This window comes from Hibiscus syriacus, unplaced genomic scaffold (assembly GCF_006381635.1).
Source record: "Hibiscus syriacus cultivar Baekdansim isolate YM2019G1 unplaced genomic scaffold, ASM638163v2 tig00011662_pilon, whole genome shotgun sequence".
Lineage (NCBI taxonomy): Eukaryota > Viridiplantae > Streptophyta > Magnoliopsida > Malvales > Malvaceae > Hibiscus > Hibiscus syriacus.
In genome coordinates, this window is record NW_024062253.1 from 478,787 (window position 1) to 486,817 (window position 8,031).

At 31.4% G+C, this 8,031-nt stretch overlaps 1 long non-coding RNA gene across 1 annotated transcript; it reads left to right on the forward strand.

Annotated features, from left to right (window-relative positions):
• The first annotated feature begins 2,814 nt into the window (after positions 1 to 2,814).
• LOC120204748 lies at positions 2,815 to 4,306 on the forward strand. The gene is made up of 5 exons (XR_005523977.1): positions 2,815 to 2,925; positions 3,004 to 3,126; positions 3,269 to 3,644; positions 3,762 to 3,921; positions 4,034 to 4,306. It is a non-coding gene; the product is annotated as an uncharacterized LOC120204748 (long non-coding RNA).
• The last annotated feature ends 3,725 nt before the right edge of the window (positions 4,307 to 8,031 follow it).

Consider the following 8,031-nt stretch of genomic DNA (forward strand, 5'->3'; position numbering starts at 1 on the left):
GTTCTCAAACTTTATTATCTTGTATAGAACTTATATTCTTCTTATGGCATTAATCCACTTATGAGAGTCATATCTTTTATGACATGATGAAAGTTGATTAGATCATCCTCCAGCATTCCACTGTTATCCTTCTTTCTTAGAGAAATACAACATACTAATCTAAATATTATTTCTCTCATATCGTGGATCTTCTTAATGGCACTTGTTCAATGAGGTTGTTTTTGTTATTCTGAAATGATTTCTTATCTTAAATGGAGAGTTGTTCAAAATAACCTTATTGAGATTCTAGATTCACTTCTTGATTAACGACATGTATAAACATATATATATCATCAAAAGTGATAATGATAATTGAGTTATAATCCAATTCCTCCTTAAAATCAATTCCTTAAAGCTTATTTCTCCCTCCAAACTCAACATCCACAAAAATAAATATGAAAACAACTAATATCTAATAATGCCAAATCATCAATAATAAAATACTAGATGGGTTTTCGGAAGCATATCTAAATTAATTGATAGGTTGAAATATTTGATTATTTCTTTGGTTTTGATCTTCTAAGAAGATTGGTTTGCTCTTACCGTAAAAACTCTCTGACGGGGATTAGAGTAATACAAGTTAACCTAATTCTTGGGGACCACTTCCTCTTTAAATAGATTGGAGATTAGGTCAATCTTTTGAGTATTTATAATTACACCCCTCATCAAATTATAAATACAAATATAGTATCTACACTTTGATTCCATGAAACTTTAATACATATAACACATGTAACATAATTGGTCATTTAATTTTGTGTCATACTTTATGATAACATAGTACATTATGCATATGTGCCCACAAATATAGATTTTAATCTAACAAAAAAATGTAATGTTATATTCTATACAACCTTTATAAAAAAAAGTTACATGTTTAACTAGTTACTTATTCGTGAAAATATAATGAATACTTTCTTTTCTTGTAACCTCCTCCATTCATTATATACTTCTTTTATTTATTCGACAATTTTACATAATGTTCTTTCTCCTCTTTGTTTATCAAATTTCATTTCATAGAAGCTTCTTTTCTCACTTGCAATCAATGTTTCTTTACCAATAATGTTTATAATACTCATTCCCTATAATTGTTATCATATTTTACGTTAACGTTCTCAATTCAATTTACATATCGAACCAACTTTTTTATTACCATCTCCCTTAAACTGTTGGTATTCATTCAAGCTGTAAACATTTCAAATTTGTCATCAAAATAAACTTCTTAAATACTTTTAATCAGTAACCACCATTCAAACAAGTACTAGACAAATACATGGTTACTTACTAAAAATGCATTTATGTAAGCATTGGTTGCTTCAGTGTTATTTCTCTCATTATCTTTTGGTCCTTGAAGTCATCTTCTTTTCGAACCATAATTGACATATCATTCATTTTTTCCTCCCACACTTTTGGTCCCCGTGATGCCATTTTCTTCTTTCTTTTCATTCATTACAATATACATTTAAGCAATAATATGTTGTAATACAGAGTTATGTAAATGTAAATGTAACTGCTTTGGATAACCGATTATAGCCATAACTGATTATTATAGTAACTGATTATGTGCAACCTATAATGTAATCTACAATCTAATCTTTTTCATTCAACATATAATGCTTCATTCTACTTGTTTTACTAACCCTAATTATTTTTCATTCATTCAACCTATAACAATAATCAATCCATTATGTTACAACTTTTCCCTAAAAACTAAACCCTAATCCTTAAATCCAAAATCATTAATTCAAAAAACTACAAACTAGGGTTTCACAAACATACCTCTATGTTTTTCAAATTGTGATTTCAATTTTCTTCACACCATTTCTCTTCAGTTTCGATGTCTATAGCTGAGATGAAAAACAAATTTTAGAGAAGAAAACCTTTTCTTCTCCTTTTCTGATTCTGGCCTTTTCATTCCCTAAAATGGTTATGTTATCTATAATTACTCGATACTTTTCATTATGTATCGATATATGTGGAAAAGTTTGATACTTTTATAACCGTATCATTTTTTTCTTTTTTTTAATTCGAAAATCTCGATCTTTGGGAGAAAAGTATCGATATAATCGGTTTACAACGCAAAAATGTTTTTATATCATAACCGAAAAAGTTATTTTTTATATAACAATATTGGTTGAAATTGAAAATGTTACCATTCTGACAGTCAAAAAATAAGTTGTAAATTGTCAATGTTATTAATATAATTAACATTTTAGGTTACCCTTAAAATGTTATTGGATTTTAAGCTGATATGGCCTTATTCATTCACACAATAATCAAATAAGTTGGTTGCTACACGAAAACTAGGTTGCGATCTGAAATGTTGTAAATTTTGAAAATATCGATATCTTTAAAAAAAATTATTGATACAAACAGACACATAAATTACCTAGTTAAATCATTTTAAATTATTTTAAAATACTTACAACTTAATATATTATATTTAATTAAAATTTTCAATGACACTAAATCTATTTTGTTAAATTATTTTCAAATTTTTGATTGAATTCTTTCTTGACCTTATATTGGTATGCCTTTCCTTGTTTATATTCTATTTGGAAATAATCTTTCAATTACAATGTTTTCTTCTGACTTCTATAACTTTCCTTCTCTCAGGAAACCTTTTTTCTTCAAGTTTCATTCTTTACATAAACAAAAAGTAGTGCTTTCCAATTTACCCTCGAGATTTCTGGAAATTCAACATTCTTCTTCACCCATACGATTCAAGATTTTCTAATTTTTTATTATTTCTTCGAAGAGTGGTTAGTATTTTTTTCGATTGAGTCACCCATGGGAGAATGCAAAATGGAGGAAATGTCGTTGGCAACTCTTTTTGAACAAGCTCGTAAGATCCATCTTACGGTCATTGAGTCTGGTGCTGATCAGGTACGACTCCTCATGCTTTATTCATTGTTTCTTCAACGCTTTCCCATATGAAAATTATGAATTTCATTGGTCCCGCAGGATCTTGTGAAGAAATGATGCAAGATGCTTGGGAAGTGCGACGATATGATCAACAAGCTAGGGCTTTTCTCATCCAATGAGACCAAAGATGATACCAGTACCACCAATCTTAAGTACATTCTGGTAATCATAAATAATGTCATCTCCTCTTTCTTTTAGATAAATTTTACCTAGTATGCCGATTGAATTTCAATCTGAAAATGTAGTAATAATGGTTGTAATTTAAGTAGTATTTTAGGTAGGTTCTAATTGTTGTACCCTTCAGGCGCCATTTTATCTTGCAGAGAAGACCAAAAAGCTTGCGCATGATGCAAGGATACCAGTTCTCAAGATTTCACATGTGAAATTGAAGGTAAAGTTTAGTTCATAGCGCGAAGTGAGTTTGATTGAAGGCTTACTTTGGAAGTTTAGCATTGTAGATAATATTTTACAAAAAGTTTTCTTCGTAACAATTTTTTAATTCTGTTAAAACTTGGAATCTCTCTTTTATTGTCTATCATGTCAATTGGATCTTTATAAAGTGTGGTGTCTTTCATGAATTCATTTCATTTTGCGAGGCAATGAAACTTGTACCACAGGAAGAATTGGAAGCTTCTGCACAAAATTCCTTGAATTCTTTTGATGATCGAAGAGCCTTGAAGGTAGTAGTATATAATTTTGCTAACAACACAAAATTTTGGCATTTTTGGGTGCATTCTTGATAGTTGAGTTGAATGGGATGTTGTTTGTTGTGTCTGCACTTTTGTGCATTACTTCAGATTGCTTTCTTTAGACGCCAAAGAGCTGCAGAAGCAAAGCTGACAGAAATAAAGGAGCGGAAGAAGTAAAGTGGGCGTTCAATAAAAGTAGATGCCTTATCCACTCTGTTGAGGTCGGAGAGGATGAACAGCTAGATGATGATGGGGAAGAGGAAATAAGGTTAGTTATCTACATGAAACACCTTTCAAACTACTAGATGTAATGTTTGTAATCACCATTTTTTGTCCTGCCACCTCTGCTGCTACACCGTCCTCCATCTCCAACTTTGCAGTTGTACCCCACGCATGCACCAGCCATCTTGTGACCATACTGCTCCACAGTATCCCCATGCCCTGTGCAACCATGCTTCATAGCAGCCCCTATCAACAAGTCTCCAACAACGACAATGGCCACATGGCCTCATCACCAAATCAGCAGCAACAAACAAAAAGAAAGAAAAATTGTAAAAAGTAGATGATTTTTTTCTCGGGTTATAAGAACCCAAAAACATTATGTAAAAGGGGGAGGTCTTTCCTTTTCTTTCTCTTCTTCCTTTTTAATGAAAAAGTAGGGTATTTTTTTCTCTGGTTTTTCACTCTGGACAAAGAGAACAATTGTAACAGCTCTTTTCTTCTTCATTCAAACAAATGGAAGCCAATACAAAGAACATTTTGCTCAAAAGGTCTCCATTTTGTTCTGTCTTTCAATATTGGCGGCAACTTTACTTATCATTTCAAAATAAAGAATAAGAGAGGAGAGTTTCATTTTTACCTTGGCCTTATGAGGTTTGATCGTCGAGAAGGAGGTTGTCGTTCGCCAGGGTTGAGCGTGAGTGGTCAATTTTGTTTTAGAAGAGTTTGATTTTGTTTTCCTCAATGTTTTTAAAACCAGACCGGACCTTAAACTGGTGAAGATACTGGTTCACTAGTTCAATCGGGTTTCAATCGGATTGAACCGGTTTATATAAAATAATATTTTTTAAATTTTACATAATATTCAAAATAATATTAATATATATATAATACTTTTTTAAGTTTGTAATATTAAAAGATATAAAAATATCACAAGTCATAATATATATAAGTTAAATACCATAAAATCAAGTAAAGCAAAATTATTTATCAACTACAACATAATATTAAAGGTAAAACATATTAAATAATAAATATAATTGTATAACTAAAATCAGAAAATAAATTTGAGACTGAAAAAAAATCATAACAAACGATGTCGTTTAGTTTAATTTAAAAAAAAATATAAAACCGGCGGTTCACACCAGTTTTGTCAGATCCCAACCGGTTCACACCGATTTTATCGGTTCCCAACTGGTTCTACCGATTCCCAACCGATTAATTGCAAAACTAGTTTTGGAAGCTGACCGGACCGGACAGGTAACTGGTTCTAGGTTCAACCGGTCGAATCGAATGGTCCGGTCTAGTTTTGATAACCATAGTTTTCCTTTTGGCTCAATTCTAGATTTAGTTGAGAAGAGAGAGAAGTTATGATCCATTTAGGCTGTGTTCGAGCTCCCCTCGGTCGGATAGAGAGTTGACTGAAGCGTGGAGCGGCCACCGCTGGCCGTTTGACCTTTGGTTTTCTTTGGATCGACGTCGTATGATGAAAAGAGGAAGGATGAGGGCTTTAGTTTTATTTTAGGTTAGGTTTAGTTTTAGGTTCTTCTTAGATTTTAAAATAGATTAGATATTAAAGTTTAAGTTAAATCACGTCTAGGTCCCTATAACTTGGCCGTATATTTTCATTTTGGTCACCAATTTAGGCCATTTTGGTTTTATTTGAAATTTACAAATCCTGATGTGTTATTTTCCCATTCTTATACTGTTAGGTAATTGTTCAGGTTTTAAAATAGGGGAAACCATGTCCGGGTCCCCCAGTTAAGGCGCCTATTTACACATTAGTTAATAAAGTCATGTTTTTCTTATTATTTTTAATTTAGCTACTATTTTTTATTTACTGCATTTCAGGCACTTTTCTCTTATTATTGTATTTTAACATTGATATTGTTTTATTATTTGTTGCAATGGGTAACTGATTTTTTTGTAATGTAATTGTTTAGCCATTAGAGTTTATAATTTTGCTATTTAATTTTATATTTACTAGGCACGTGTAACAAATGTTTGTTTATATTTTATTTACTCGTTCAACAATATTTGCAAGCATAGTTTTATTATTATTCCTTTAGTTTATATAACGACAATATATTTGATTTATTTTCTTTAATAACATGTTTCATTATTTTATTCGACATTTTATGACACGAATATTAGACTTGTGCATTCTTGTTACCATGAATAAAGAGATATCATTCTTTTATAGAGAAGAAATCGATGAGATAGCATTCCTAGTAGTTGGAGTTCAAATCTCGTGGTCTCTTCTCAAAATGAGATATGTTGTTTATTAAATAATTCTAAACAAGTTAATCAATATTTGATAAAATGAATCATACTTTAATTTCGACTCGAAATTACAATTTTCACTATTTCGTTAACATATAAACGACTACGTACCAATTTTGGGCGTTATGGGGGTGCTTACCCTTCTACATGCGTAATCGACTCTCGAATACTTAAAAATGATTTTTCTTACAATTGTCCTAAAAGACATTATTAGGTATTCGACCTACCTAACCCAAAGGTCTATGGTGATGCCTACTAAATTTAATAAAAAAACAAAATTTTGATTTTTCCCAAATAAGTCATATATTCAAGGTTTTCATCGAAAAATTACTCGTTTGTCAAAAAAAACATTACAAAGCTTGGCGACTCTACTGGGAACACTTCAGCGAGTCAGGCTGTCAGTTGCTTATATATTGTTATAGTGATGGAAATTATAAGTTCGAGTCTATAGTTAACTTATGATCCTTTTATTGAATTTTAAATTATTTCTTTATGTAAATAGTTGTGCTAATGTTTAAATTAATGTTTTCAACTTCACCAAAATTTCTCTCGAAAGTACTTCTTTTATTTTTGTTGTTTTGTTTGGTCGAAGGTTTGTATGTTCCTCCTCACACACCTCATATGCACTTACATGAAATAAGCTTTACACCCGAGCTATATCACAATTAAGTAGGGGTGAACATTTTTCTCTCGTAAGAATTTATTCTTCGTATGAGCTTTAGCAAATAACCTCTGGTGTACAAATGCCTTATACCTTCGTAGGGATTTAATCCTCGTATGGGTATAGGGAAGTAAATGCCCTAGAATTAAACTCGATCCGTTTATGCCTATGATAGGTGAAGATTGAGGGTTTGGTAGCCCAAGGGGCACCGAAAACAAGGACAATTCGAGTATCTTTCCCTGTTAGAGTCGAGTCCATAAATATAGTGAACCATAGAGTGGTCATCCTAGGTAGAGCCATACAGAATCTCTATCTGTTAGTAGGCACCAAAATGAGTGTACACAAAGGAGGAACGACTCTAAACCTTTACATTTTACTTTAAATTCATAGAATAGATTTCTTTTGAAAGCTTTGAATTAAATACCATGCGAATAGGATTAATTTCTTGAAGTAAATCATATTGGATAGAATGCACATTAGGGTAGGAATTATATTTAATGAAAGCATGCTTGGGTGGATATCATGATTGGGTAGGTGTTATATTTATCTTTAAATAGTATTTTTTAACTATATTGATTATCTTGCTTGTACTAATTCATTTATCCACATTTTTTGTGTCATTTATCACCTATTTTGCATTGCATTGTCATGACATATTGGAAAGGTGTTGATCCGCAATTAACTATCAAATAGAAATGTTTCATAAAAGGGAGAAAAAAATTTCAATCAAATAGACTCATACACAGACGTGCACTGATGGCTAAAGGAAGTCCAGAGAGAAAAAAAATAAAGCATTAACCTACTTTAGACAAAGCGAGAGCATGTATGTAAAGATGGACTATATTATAATAGTGAAGACTTTTGTCTCTAATGAAACTTGTTTTATGATATTCATCTTTGGGACCAACACTTTTTTCATTCGCATTTGCATCTTTTCATTCTATATGAAATTTATTTAGGCATTTTTACATGTATTAATCGTGAATACATGGTTTTATTTCATGGAGGACTCTTAGGAGGTGTTTCTAATTGAGCAATTTCATTTACACAATACTAAGAATAAAGAAAAATTTGAGAAAATGAAGAAAGATTTGGAATAGAACTTGCAAAGGATGCAAACATATTGGGAAGCTAAACTGGAGCAAGCGCAAAAGGCCACTGTGGATCGCATCTTGCAAAACCAAGACAACCTAGTTAACCAAATTGTAGCAAAAT